The following is a 15,433-nucleotide window of genomic DNA, read 5'->3' on the forward strand; positions in this document are numbered from 1 at the left end:
CAACATTAACAAAGTAAAATGAGGGAAATTGTCTTGAATACTATCCATGACTATCTCACTCGGATATAAAATATGTTGTCACACCTTTATCGGCCTCTGGCGAACCACGTTTCATGGGAAATATATATATGCACGAACACTTGATGGGAGGCTGTTAAAAATAAATGTCATAACAACTCACCGACGAGGTGGATGGCGATGAATCATTGATTTCTTGTACTTTTCTTGTGAAAATGATCAGACCTGTTATAAATATTCACCAGAAGTATAAAACACCTCAAACATAATAAAAATTACATTAAGGTCCATGGACCACCGAACGACCACTGCCGCCGCCAGAGCGCGCCGCTGCAACCTCTCCTATACCGGAGCCAGCCTGACCTTGTCGATGACAGTCGAGAAGTCTTCGTGCATGTGCCCCTAAGGACCATCATCCCAGAGCCGCAGCTGTCGCCGTTGAATCCTTGAATCAATCTTAAGAACCTGACACCAAATATCGTCGTTGCGTACGCACGACGAGAAACCCTAACCTCACCGAATCTACACCAGAGTTTCGTCTAATCCGTCCCAATGGACAAACTTGAGGAGGATCAGAGCCCGAAAGACTTACTCAAAGAAGAAGCGCCGCCATCCATCCAAACGCCGCCCTTGCGAGGACTACAACCCTACCTACCTACTAACCCGATCTGAGGCACTAGAAATCCCCTGCCCGCCACTGGTCGCCGGAGCGGCGGGCGGAGGGGAGGCGAACCCACAGGCTCGCTGGTGGAGATTGAGGGGAGGAAGGCTAAAACTACAAATAATTGCTTGAGTTTGTACAACCATTTTTTTAACCAAGTAAGTTGCTTGTACTTGGTTGGATACTAAGATAAAGTTAAGGCCATTTGTTTCATAAAACAGTTGGTTCGCCAACCGCCCGACCCCGACCGCGTAGCCATTGGATTGAAGGCAAACGATGTCCTCTTTGTCTCCCACCAATGTAGCAAACAATCCCTGGTAGCAGGCCGACCCACCCGATAGCACCGTTGGGAGACTTGCAGATTTGGAGCAGCGTCACCATGCTTTGTAGCTTCGCCGCCGAGTCTCGCAACAACTCGTATCTCGCCGCAACATCCCATGCTCATAGCGTCGAGAGGCGTTTCCTTTTGTAGAACCTTTCTCGAGCTCATAGTACTTTTTTCTATCAATAGATGGTTGGTGCCGATGGTTGTTGTTGTATTCGACGGTTATTGTGTTTATTGCTTCAATTTTCTTCTTATTTTCTTCTACCCATGTGTAGCTTCGATCTTGTATGTCTTTGCTCTTTTCTGGTGTGATCCTTCGTGTGTGATTGTTGGTGTTCTTTGTTGATTGACCTCTGGGACTAAAGTATCACTGTGTTGGATCACAAGTGTAAGCGTTTGTAGCAAACATCAAACTTTCCTCAATGAGAACCAAGGTATCCATCCCTGCAGGTAAGAGCTTTCACACCAATATTAAATTGTCAATACAGATATAACTTCACTTGTGTTCCCACTAGCAAGGTGTCAACCTTACTAGCTTTGCTAGTTGAACAAGATATTAATATACAAAATTCTCAGAAGTATTTTCATATTTTCAGAATAAATACAAAATACTCAAGAGGCATTTTTCTCTATTTCCTCATATCTCTCAAAACACTCAAGAGACATCTGGAGCAATATGGATCGCCCAAGATCCGTTGGGTCCTCAAACCCAACCGACTCAAGCATCATGCTCACGTACGTGGCCGATGGCGTCTGCGAATTCACAACATTGAAAGTCACATCACTACAAGAGATTGAATTCAGACACATGTACATTCACATTCTCTAAATTGAAGCAAACAAATCAAAAGGAACAAGTGAACAAATTTCTTACCTACTTAGCATTCCACCGAACACATGTTGGCGGCTCGGGTTGACCACCATCACAGAGACCATCAGGCCTTTTTTTTTGGGTTGTCGTGTTCATCAGTTGTGTCACATGACCAGAGTCTCCCATGCCTAGCAGCGCCTATGGATTATAGGCAACTCAACCCGATACCGGTCATTGATGGCCTTCTGGATGAGCTATACGGTTATATTGTATACTCAACAATCGTTTTATCTATTCCCACATTGATTCACAAAATCCTGTAACTTGTATGGATAGAAGATCCATAGAAGTGAAAGTAGGACGATGGGAGAAAAGGGTAAGGAGTACTAGAAAAAAAGATTTAGGACTTTCTACCCATGAACAAATAGTAGCATTTGAAACTGAAAATATTTACTTTGGATGCTAAATCCACAAGGAAGGGCTAGAATCCAAACAAAGAAGAAGCTAGTGTATAGTTCGAATTTCAATGATTAGGGAGAGGAAAAGCACTTCTCTTACACAATCTATTATTTCTTTTCTACTGAGCCGACATCGACGATGGCATTGGGTCATCGCGAGCGATGGTGCGACCACTCAGAATGATTTGGTTAATTGACATGTGTTAATTAAGTTTTAACATGATGCATACAACCATATGCAATCATCTAGTTCACCCGACTTGGTTCCAAGTAGTTCTCGCACATGGTTTTCTCAAAACTTAATTTTAGTTGCTTTCATCAAGTGAGGAGCGGTCACTGATTTGAGGTCTGCTATGAGGAGCTTGAGATTTTATTCATGTGTACGGAGTTCCTCTTTGCTATCTTGCACTAGGGCGCTTGATGCCAAGATGGTCCATGTAGCAAAGGCGACTCTAGTTACTCTTGATTCTACATTTTGTTGTTCATGGGATTGGCAGTGTGCATCATAACAATGTGGAGTAATGATGCATAGTACATGCACCGCAGAGCCAACAGGAGCTTCAAGCTAATCATTTCCTAATGCCTCCCAAATCGAATTAACATGTTTGTGGTAGTGTGCGCATGTGGCCTAATGTGAGTATTTCATTGCCTAAAAGTATGACTTTAACAAAGTAAAATGAGGGAATTGTCTTGGGTACTATCCACCAGGACTAGCTCACTCAGACATGAAATATGTTGGCACATCGGATGGGTATCTTTCTTTCTCTGCTTATGGCCGTGTGATCACTATGAACCACATCATTGATGGGAACTATATATATGCATGAACACTTGATGGGAGGTTGGAAAATAAATAAATGACATAACAACTCATTGACGAGGAGGATGGAGACAAGTAATTGGATTGTTGTGCTTTTTCTTTAACACTTATCGAGGTTTGCTTGAGTTTGTATCTCCACCTTTTCAACTAAATGAGCTTCTTGTATTTGGTTGGATACTAATATAAAGTTAAGGTGAGCGCTAGGCGCCAGTTGACTGGTTTTAGAAAAAGAATTAGTTAGCTCACCAACCTTCTGACCCGAGTGCTTAGCCATTGGAATGAAGCTTCCTTTTCTCCAATCAATACAACAAAAAACCCTCGCGACACCCCGACTTGCCAGGCAGCACAGTCGATAAACCATATGGGCACACAGCCACATCGCCGCCAAGCCTCACAGTAGTGCCTCTCTCTACTCGTAGCAGCATCTCTCCGGCGTAATAAATTTTTGGTGATTTACGCTTTCTCATGTTAAGTCTTTATTAATTAGAGAGTTATAATGTATTATCTAAAATATCAAGAGGCATTCAAAATGAATCATAATGTGCTATATTAGCATGGTATCTCCCTTTAAATGTTCCGGCTGACTGACTTGGCACATGTTTACACTTGTTATAAAAAGTTTAAATCGGCCTTGATGGTATTATAACTTTGGGGTAGTATCATATTCATATTACCACGCAATAGTTACATGTTCAAAATGCATGATTATGATGTTCGGTCTCTCTAACTGGTCACTTCCTAGTCTCTTGCTAATCTTCATGTAAACTAGCCATGAATTCTGCTTGTGTCAAATCCTCGAGCATGTTTTGCCATAAGCTTCCACCATATCTACTTATTTGTATCATTGATAAAGGTATTAAAAGTAAATTGCCATTGGTGCATTAACATAAAGTAAATATACTATTAAATGTTTCATATGGCTTAGATGGTCGTAAACATATTTTGTTTTCAACGATCTCGTAATGGGGGTCCGAGACAATAAAAGATGCAGGAAAAGGCCTACTAAATAAAGGTCTTCAATTCTTAAAGTGGAAGGAGGACAAATCTTTCTAAAAACTAAAGATGTATGAAACACGAATATGTAGAGTAATAATATGAGAACTAAAACAAAAAAATTGTCGAGTTTGGTTATTGTATAATATAAATATCATAATGGTATGTAAATTGCATGCATGTTGCATGTTGAGATGGCTTTTTATTATGCATGGTTGTATGTTGTGGTGGGCCTTTCTTCATGCATATTGAATGATGAGGTGGCATACTTGCATGTCGAGAGAAATAAGTTAGTGGGGGCTAGCTATTTAGATAAAGAAGATATAAGATAGAGGGTGTGGTACCTTGTATCATTATGAGGGCAATGGAAAATCTATGTGTTTCCTATGGTAAAATCTTGAGCATTAACCCAAAACATTGGTAATAAGAGTTGAACCACCTTTTCAATAATACAAATAAGCGCATGATAATTTCTGCTTCCCCCTCTATGGAGGGCCTATCCTTTTAGTTTTCGACAAAGCTAAAATCCGGAATTTGTACTGCTTCCTCCAGATTTCTGTCCAATGTTTGCCAAATTTGTTCTGAAATCCAGAATGTCGTTATTTCGTATGTTGAGCTACGTGACCTCAGAAATAACTATAAAATGCCACTGTACTAACGAACAATGCTCCGTTATAAAAATAGCGCTACATCTCACACAAGTTTTTTCAGTGTCATGATTCTGACAAGTTCTCAGTTATCATCCTGTCCTGCAGAGTGCTTTCTGGAGCTGATGCCGTCGAAGGCTTCCAGGGCCGTCAAGTATCCTGTTTTGCTCCCGAGCTAGTGTGGAATACTCTGCATGTTGTATCCCTTCGACAATCTCTACTAAATTCGTTCACTACTGTAGAATATCTTACCTTCATTGCTGTATCTGCAAAACCACAGCCTACGCTGTCGAAACTTAAGTGAGAAGAACTGTTGATTTTTCTAACTATTCGAGAGAGATTTCAAGGCTTCCATGATTGCACCTGAAATGTTTCAGATATCATTTATCTGCATTATTTTTGGACAACGGAAAGAACTGTTTTAGATACAAGATGTATCCAGAACAGAGCAAATGGTACTGCATACTGAAACAAAAAATATTCTGCCAGTGGGCACTAGTAGAGTAGAGTGAGGATTTGGTGCAGAGGTGTAGAATGATTCTGTAGACGGCTCTGAAGAGAAAGATAAAGTGTTCATTCCTAAATTGATCCACGTTAGCGTCCAGTAATCATGCAACCGCAGCTGCTTTGATTCCGTGCGGTGCACCTTGCCAGCTTGCCTGCTGCGGAAACCCAGCCTGTAGTTCTTTTACTTCTATCATTTCTACTGTTGTCGAAGTTCAGAATGTGACAGCATTAACATCAAATGCATTCTTCAGGTCAGCTGAAAACCTTTTGCTCGTTTCCGGATTCTCCAGATGAGCTGCAAACTAGATTCACTTCACTTGTTAGACGTTACGATATATATCTGATTATTCGATTCCAATTTCTTGCGATAATATGTTGCAATCAGTTGTGCTATGAACTTTATACTATACTGTTAGAAGCTGAATTTCAAAGGAATCAAAGGAATACTGAATCAGCCCCGTTCGGTTTGTAAGATTTGTGGAGGAATTTCAAAGGAATACTGTTCATGAAGTTTTTTTTTCCTTTACAGCGTTCGGAACGCTGGAAATATATACAGTAAAGCAGAGGAAACCTGCTCTTACAGTGCCCATTCGGAAGGCCGAGGTGAGGCACTCCTGCTCTTATGGGTCATTCCAAAGGAATCCTAACATCCACCTCAAGCTCATTTTTCTCACGGATGGCCGAGGTGAGGCACTTTGTCAGTCACTCGTCGGGGGATTTAGAAAATGGACGTGTCACGTGGTGAGGTGAGAGATAGAGATAAAGTTGTGGCGGATGCTACAAATCATCCGGCTGATTTCCTGCAGAAATCAGTCGGGTCAGTAGCCGTCCTATCCATCGTGCCTAAGCCGTCAGATAGGTCAACGCTGCTTCGTCGCTTCCTTCTGTCGCCGAGCGTATCCATGGCTTCCTTCTTCCCCGAGCACAAGTAGCATGTTCGCCGCTCGTCGCCGACAGTAGCAAGTAGCAACGCCGGTGAGCAGCGCGCGGTGGCCATGGCTGATGTTGCGATGCAACATACAGTGACGGCGACGGAGGCGGCGACGTGGCGTGGTGGTTGCTGTGATGCAGCCGGCGACGACGGCGGATACTGCGATGCAACGCCGGCAGGGACGGGTGTTGCAACTCAGCACGCGGCGGCCATGGCGGGAGCTGCAATGTAGCGCCGGCGACGACGGCGGATGCTGTGATGCATCGCCGACGGCGACGGGTGTTGCAACGCAACACAAGACGGCCATGGCAGGAGCTGCGATGCGGCGCGGGATGCTGCAATGCAGCGTCGGTGGCGATGGGTGGTGCGACGCAGCGACGATGGCGACGGGTGGTGCGATGCAGCACGCGGCGGCCATGGTAGAAGTTCGCGATGCAGCGCGGTGACGACGGGGGAGCTGCTATGCAGCACGGGAATGCTACGATGCAGCCACGGCGGAGCTTCACTATAGGCACGACCGACAAGTCGTCCCCTCCTCCGTTGCGGTGCTGCTCCTTGTCTCTCCCTGCTTGAAGAAGAGAAAGGGGAAAGAAACATAAACGAGTGGACAATAGACTTCATGGGGAAGATAAGGTGGAGGGAAAGGAAGCGGTGGGCCTGGACACGTGGCGTGGGGAGAGAGAGGCATACGGGAGAGAGTTTTCGTCCGGCTGAATCTAAACGTTTTCTAAAAGTTGCTATGCTTCATTAAAAAGAGGCTGAATACTATTGTTTGCACAGTGTTTCTCATGAATTTTACGGTGGTCTTTTGAACACCCATTCTAAGAACTTTTCTATGTTTTTTGTTCCGGCGTTTTGCAAATACGTTTATTTTTGGTTCCTACATTTTCTTCCGTTCCTATGTTTTGTATTCCTAAGAACTGAACGGAGCTTTATTTAATCACTATCTGCATTTACACTCTGCTTACTTAATCAGATTGCAGAACATTTCAGAATTGTCTCAATAAGAATGCACTTTACCTGAACTGTTTCATGTAGGGCATCCATTTCCATTTCTCTAGCTATGCATTTCTTTCATACCAAAGCTAGCGGGAACCCAGTCGAGAAGCTTCCATCCAGAACTCTTGAGAAGTACTAGTATAGTATTAGCAAACTGACAATGGCGACCATAGATAAAGCAACCACGTTGTGCGAAAGAATCAATTCACACAACATCACAACCACGTTGGCGTTCTCCCGAAACAGGCTCTCGCCCGGTTTTATAGATAAAGCAACCACGTTGGCATTAGCTAAACAGCACCACTGCAAGCGCCTCATGGATGCGTGTTTGTAGTTTGTCTATGTTAGGCATATGCAGAGGAAGGCGTGGTGTAGGACCCTTGTTGGTGGCACATATTGGGGGTTGATGAAGCTACATCAGGCAGTTACAAGGAACAACTGATAGTTAGAGCTGAGTTAATTGCAAGGAACTACCACAACTGAGGCTAGGCAAACGAATTGGTATCACTCTTTATGTTTTTTACATGTTGGTACTGGTTTTAGGGAAGCCCAACATGGATCTAGAGGTTTTTTTTGAAAGGGAGGATCTAGAGATGAGAGAGGTCCACCACCCCTTCCCCATCACCCAACACCACGTCGGTCGTGTCCCTGACATTCTGCCTCGGCTCCGCTCAGTGGTCTCTCATCATAGAGCCGTTAGCAGAGACCCATGGGAGAAGTTACCATGGGAGTCAACGTGGTTTTTTTGTCACGTCATCCCTAAGAGCGGGCCCAATGGTCAATTGTACTATTAAAAATGGTTCAAACGGGAGTTAGGGCATTTTGTGACAGCTAGACCCAAACTTGAAATAAAACAAAGAGCGGTATCAATTCATTGACCTAGCCCCAATTATTCTACTTCCTTGCAATTAATTCGTTAGAGGTGGTGTAGTGGTGGCCGGTGTTGTGTTTTGCTGTTGGGCTTGCCATCACACAAACTCAATTCCATGGTAGCAGCAAACATCAAATAAATGAAATGGAACCTAACTGAAAACCTTTGTTGGTCCTCGGAAGGCCTTTAGTTAGTCATGCCGCGGCAATCCATTTACAGATTACACATTATTCTTCGTATCAAATGTTTGTGAAAACCTGATTGATCTGAACATGAGTTTTCAATCTGTATACACCTGATGACCTGAACATTGTGTTATTGGGTGTTTTTTCTTAACGTGAGAAAATGTGCGTCACAACAGTGTAGAGTGGAATAGTGGATGCATCGCGGAAGGAAGCGCTGCAACAAGCTAATCATTTCCTAATGCCTCCCATATCTAATTAACATGCTAATGGTAGTGTGCGCTTGTGGCCCAATGTATGTTTTGTGTTGCTTCAAAAGTCAAAACCCAACATTAACAAAGTAAAATGAGGGAATTGTCTTGAGTACTATCTACCATGACTACCTCACTAAGATATAAAATATATTGGCACACTGAATGGGTATCTTTCTTTATCTGCTTCTGGCTATGTGATCACCGTCAACCACGGTTGATGGAAACTATATATATGCACGAACAATTGATAGGGAGGCGGGAAAATAAATAAATGTCATAACAACTCACCGACAAGGTGGATGGTGACGAGTCAATGATTTGTTGTACTTTCGATTGCTTGAGTTTGTACAACAACCTTTTCAGTCAAGGACGTTGCTTGTACTTGGTTGGATACTAAGATAAAGTTAAGGCGACTGGTTTCAAAAAGTAGTTGGTTCGCCAACCGCTCGACCTCTACCGCATAGCCATTCAATTGAAGTAAAAACGATGTCCTCTTTGTCTCCCACCAATGTAGCAAACAATCTCTTGTAGCACACCGACCCACCCGATAGCATCGTCTAGAGACCCGCGTGTTCGGAGCAGCTTCACCACACTCTGCAACATCGCCGTCAAGTCTCACAACAACCGTCTCTAGCAGCAGAATCCCATGCTCGCGGCGTCAAGAGGCGTAGCTTTTGGAGAACCTTTCTCGAGCTCATAGTACTTGTTCTGTCAATACATGGTTGGTGCCGACGGTTGTTGTTGTATTCGAGGATTATTGTGTTGATTGCTTCAATTTCCTTTTTGTTTTCCTTTGCCCATGCGTAGCTTCGATCTTGTATGACTTTGCTCTTTTCTGGTGTGATTTTTTGTGTGTGATCATTGTTCTTGTTTGTTGATTGATCCCTGGGACAAATGTAGCACAGTGTTGGACCACAAGTGTAAGAGTTTGTAGCAAGCATCAAACTTTCCTGAATGAGAACCAAGGTATCCATCCCTGAAGGTATGAGCTTTCACCACCAATGTTAAATTGTACTACAATACAGTAACTTCACACTAGTACAAAACAGAGCTTTGGTCACAGGGCAGTATTCACATTAGTCCCGGTTCAGTCACGAACCGGGACTAATGTGAGCATTCGTCCCGGTTCGTGCGGCTAAGGCATTAGTCCCGGTTCACCTGGGCCCTTTAGTCCCGGTTGGTGCCACGAACCGGGACTAAAGGGTGCGATGCCCATTAGTCCCGGTTGGTGGCACCAACCGGGACTAAAGGTTAGACCTTTAGTCCCGGTTGGTGGCACCAACCGGTACTAATGGGCTTTGAGGCATTAGTACCGGTTCATGGCACGAACCGGTACTAAAGGTCCCATTTTCAAACTCTACCCCCCCTGGACCGCCTTTTCAGTTTTAGAAAAAACAAAAGAAAATGATGGAAATGTTAAAAAAATAAAATAAAATAAGTTTCCCATGTGATATGTGGTCTAGTTGTTGGGAAAATTAACAAATATGAATTTCCACTTTATTTGCAAAATCTCTCTGGAATTTCTTAAAATGGGCATAACTTTTGCATACGAACTCGGATGAAAAAGTTTTTTATATGAAAAATCATCTACTCGAAAAGTTACATCCGAATTTACAAAAACATTCTCAAAATCCTCAAAAACCTAACAGAAAAAAGTTACGGGGCTTTTAAGATCTATAGAGGCAAAAAAATTCAATAAATTTCAAATTGTGGTCAAACAATGGTCAAACTAATTATTCTAGAATATTAGTGTTACTAAATAATTATTTCAGTTTTTTTTGAATTTTGGTCAAATCTGGTCAAACTGTGGTCAAACAATGGTCAAACTAATTATTCCAGAAATATTAGTGTTACTAAATAATTATTGTTTTTTAAAACAATAGTTTCAAACTCAAACAGTGAAATCTGTCACTTCATGCTCAAGCTAAATTCTTGAGGGTTAATAGAATTGACATCTTACTATTGTCAGGAAAACAACAAGTCCCAGAAGTTAAGCGTGCTCAGGCTGGAGTAGTGAGAGGATGGGTGACCGTCCGGGAAGTTAGATGATTTGGAATGATGAGGGGTGATTAGAGATTAGAGGATAAATTGAGCAGTGATGAGGGGTGGTGATTAGAGATTAGAGGTTAAAATAATTTAGAAATTTGAAAATTAAAAAAATTAAAAAAAATCGCAAAATTTTTTTTCAAAAAAAAATCATAAAATTTCCTTTAGTCCCGGTTGGTAGGAGCTTCAGGCTGCATCCACGTGGACGGCCTTTAGTCCCGGTTCGTTTAAGAACCAGGACTAAAGGGGAAGGCATTAGTAACGGCCCTTTAGTCCCGGTTCAAAAACCGGGACTAAAGGCCCTTACCAACCGGGACAAAAGCCCCCTTTTCTACTAGTGTCACTTGTGTTCCCATTAGCAAGGTGTCAATCTTACTAGCTTTGCCAGTTGTACAAGATATGAACCAAGGTATCCATACAACCAGTTCATCACGAGTACAGAAGCAACAAAGATGGCTGGGGCAACAACACAATCACGCCCAAAGAAAGCACAAAAGAAATAGGAAAAAATGCCACCTAGTGTAGCAGGCTCAGTGGTCCTGCGAAGAGGCGAGACGGTAGGCGTTAGCCAGGAGCGCGTCCAGCATGAGTCCCAAACGGTTGCGGCCCGCTGTCTAGATAATGGATGGCAGTGTTGCAAGAAAGTAAGAAATTTGAAGACGAGTCAGAGGCACGTTGATGGAAGACCCTCTCAATCACCATTTTATTACACATCATCCATAGCATCCAAGACATCGCCGCAAGCACAAGCCAGAATAAGCGGCCATGCTGCCCGGCTTGGTTGGCTGTGGTTTCAAGAAAACCCACAAGATCCAGGGCCTTCCAATTAGACCCCAAGGCCTCGCAGACGAAAACCTAGAGAACTCGAGCTGCCGTGTAGGAGAACAAGATGTGAGACCCAGTCTCAGGGACCTCTTAGAGGGGGCACATGCCATCACCCGTCCCGTGCCCCTTAAGCACCTCCGTCCCAGAGGGAAGCTGGCCCCTCAACAATTGCCACACGAAAATCTTGATCTTCAGGGGCAACGGGGCCTTCCAAAGTGGACCAGTCCATGGAATGGTGGGTGTTCGGCACAACACATGGTATGTAGAGCCCACGGAAAAAACGCCCGAAGGTGAAAGATACCAAGCTATAGTGTCTGGATAATACGAGAGCATGGGCAGAGGGCAGCCCGGAACCTAATTCTAGATACCATGCAAAAAAACTAATTCTAGGAAGTAAAAAAAAATACTCAAGAGGCATCTTACTCTATTTCCTCATATCTCTCAAAAACGCAAGAGGCGTCTTTATCTATTTCCTCATATCTTTGGATCGCTCTAGATCCGTTGAGTCATCAAACCCAACCAACTCAATTATCATGCTCAGCAGCCGATGGCGTATGCGAACTCACAACATTGAAAGTCACATCACTACATGAGACTGAATTTGGCCACATGTACAATCACATTCTCTAAATTGAACCAAACAAATCAAAAGGAACAAGCGAACAAATTTCTTACCTACTTGGTGTTCCACCGAACACATGTTGGTGGCTCGGGTTGATCACCATCACAATAGTCATCGAGCCTTCTTCTTTTTTCGGGTCGTCATGTTCTTCAAGTGTGTCATGTGACCATAGTCTCCCATGCCTGGTGGCGCCTATGGATTATAGGTAACTCAATGCACAAACATAAAAAATAAATAAACTGATACCGGTCATTGATGGTCTTCTGGATGAGCTACACGGTTATAATGTGTACTTAACAATCGTTTTATATATTCCCACATCGGTTCACCAATCCTTGAATTCGTATGGATAGAAGGTCCGTAGAAGTGAAAGTAGGACGATGGGAGAAAAGGGTAAGGAGTACCCAAAAAAGATTTAGGACTTTCTGCCCATGAACAAATAGTAGCATTTGAAACTGGAAAGATTTACTTTGGATATTAAATCCGCAAGGAAGGGCTATAATCCAAGAAATGAGGAGCTAGTGGATAGTTTGAATTTCAACGATTAGGGAGATGAATGAAACACTTGTCTTTCACAATCAATTCTTTCTTTTTTACGGAGCCGACATCGGCGATCGATGGAGCGACCACTCAGAATGATTTGGTTAATTGGCATCTGTTAATTAAGTCTTAACACGATGCATACATCTAGTTCACCTGACTTAGTTCCAAGTTGTTCTCACGCATGGTTTCCTCAAAACTTTATATTAGTTCTTGTTCACAAAAGTGAGGAGCGGTTCACTGATTTGAGGTCTGCTACGAGGAGCTCGAGATTTTCTTCATGCGTACAGAGTCCCTCATTGCTATCTCGCACTAGGGCGCCTGATGCCAAGAGCGTTCATGATGCCAATGCGACTCTTGTTACTCTTGATTCTACATTTGTTGTTCATGGGATTGACGCCGTGCTTCATAGCAATGTGGAGTAATGATGTACAGGTTGGAAAAAGCGCTAGGCGTAAGTGTGGCGGTTGGCCGTCACCTAGTGCTTAGGCGGTGCTTAAGCGCCCTAATTGCAGCCTAGGCGGTATATAGATTTTACTATCAGGGTGTATCTATGGTTATTATATGTGTATTATATTAATTCAGGACATATAAATAAGTTAACTATCAGCTACTACCATTGGAATACGGCCTTTTTGGCATATCAGTACAATATGGCATGATTTCTCGCTTCGGTAGACAATTTCTTGCTTGCCCTGCCTAAACTTCCACTTATACCCTAGGCGATGCATTTGGCCATTGCCTAGCGTCTAAGCGTGCCTAAGCGCCTTCTAGGCACTGCCTTTTTCAATATATTTGGAGTAATGATGCATAGTACATGCACTGCTGGACAATCATGAGCTTCAAGCTAATCATTTCCTAATGTCTCCCAAATCTAATTAACATGTTTGTGGTAGTGTGTGCATGTGGCCTAATTTGTGTTTTGTATTACCTAAAAACCTGACTTTAACAAAGTAAAATGAGGGGATTGTCTTGGGTACTATCTACCAGGACTAGCTCAGTCAGAGATGAAATGTGTTGGCACACTGGATGGGTACGGTATTTTTCTTTCTCTGCTTATGACTACATGATCACTATGAATCACAATTGATGGGAACTATATATATATGCATGAACACTTGATGGGAAGTTGGAAAATAAATAAATATCATAACAACTCATTGACGAGCACTAGTAGGAAAAGGGGCTTTTACCCCGGTTTGTAAGGGCCTTTTGTCCCGGTTCTCGAACCGGGACTAAAGGGTCGTTACTAAAGCCCTAACCCTTTAGTCCCGGTTCTTACACGAACCGGGACAGAAGGTCCTCCACGTGGCCGCTGCTGCCAGCCCAGGCAGGGGGGCCTTTGGTCCCGGTTGGTGCCACCAACCGGGACCAATAGGCAGGGCCTTTTGTCCCGGTTGGTGTCACCAACCGGGACCAATAGGCATCCACGCGTCAGCAGCTGGCAGGAGCTGAGGTTTTTGTTTTTTTGAAAGGGGGTGGTTTAGGGGTCTTGGGGGGTTAATTTAGGTGTTTCATATATTGTGTTAGCTAGCTAATTAATAGAGAGAAGTGTCCTCTCTTATCTTCGTGCTTGGTCGACGCTACGTACTATATACGTATGGAGAGGAGTAGACACGCTAGCTAGTAATCAAATGAAGGAAACAGAAGATCGTCATGAACATATGCATACAAAGAGAAGTGATATCGACCACCTCTCCTTCTCCGAGATATTGGTCGAACAACAAGTTCTCGTATATCTATCCGACACTACCGGCTACATATATACAATAATTATCTCTTACAATACAATCTCCTAATTAAATTGTAGGAACACAGGGTCCACATAGTATTCTCCGTTTTCAGCGATCACGTGGTCAAGGAAGAATGCCGCCAATTCCTCTTGAATTCCTCGCATACGATCTGGTGCTAGGAGTTCATCCCGCTTCCGAAACATCTAATTTGAAGAAGGGGGTCAATACATATATATATGAATAAATGAAACTCAACACAAATGATGGTAATAAAATAAAATTGTGAATATTATTGCTTACGCACTTCATATTGTTCTTCAGTGTAGCCCCGCTCACAGGTCATGTAGCGGATGGACTCGCAAACGTAGTATCCACAGTAATTATTCCCGGGTTCCTGCCACAACCACTTTACAAGAAATAGAGGTCAATCAAACTGATAAGCAAGCATGCTAAATGGTATTGATGAAACTAGCGCTTGAATCACTAGGAGATGCGCGGAACATGCTACTATAGTACTTACTTTTGGGTGATTAAATTGCAGCTTCTTCGGCAGTCCCGGAGCTTTTGAGGTGAATTTTCTCCAAACCCTGCCAGACAAAGAAAACAATTACTTGATATCAGGAAATGAACAAAGTCGCTGATATGGTGGATAATGATCGATTTAACTTACTTCTCGAGCATTTGAGTCATGTTCACATAGTCCTGGGGATCTTTTCGTCTCCATGATTTCATAATGTACATCGTCGGGCAGGTAATCTCCAAGATTGCTATAACCGGGCACCATACTCGGATCATTAGCGATGATGTCTTTTGACACCTTGAGCGGGGGGCACGATTGGTTCGCTTGTTCGCCGAGCTGGGCAATTTTTTCCCCAGCTCGTCGTTCTTTTAACCTTTGATCACTGATAGTACTTCCCGACCGCTCCGCTTCGGCATATGTCTTTGCAAGAATGCGCTCATAGTTGCCTCTTGACGGAGACTTTGGTGGTTTTGTCAGAGAAGCCAGAGTGCGCTTTGCTTTCACCGGATCTACCTTCTCCTCCGGAGGTGGATGTTTCTTTGCTTTCACCCCTTTAAAGAAGTTTGTCACTTCGGCTCGCACGATCTTCCTGGTTTCCTCCTCGGTCCTCTCGTATGGTAACTTCTTTGGAGTCTTCAGAGAAGGACCGAATCTGTATTGCCTCCCGCCT

This window comes from Triticum aestivum, chromosome 2D (genome assembly GCF_018294505.1).
Source record: "Triticum aestivum cultivar Chinese Spring chromosome 2D, IWGSC CS RefSeq v2.1, whole genome shotgun sequence".
NCBI classification, from domain to species: Eukaryota; Viridiplantae; Streptophyta; class Magnoliopsida; order Poales; family Poaceae; genus Triticum; species Triticum aestivum.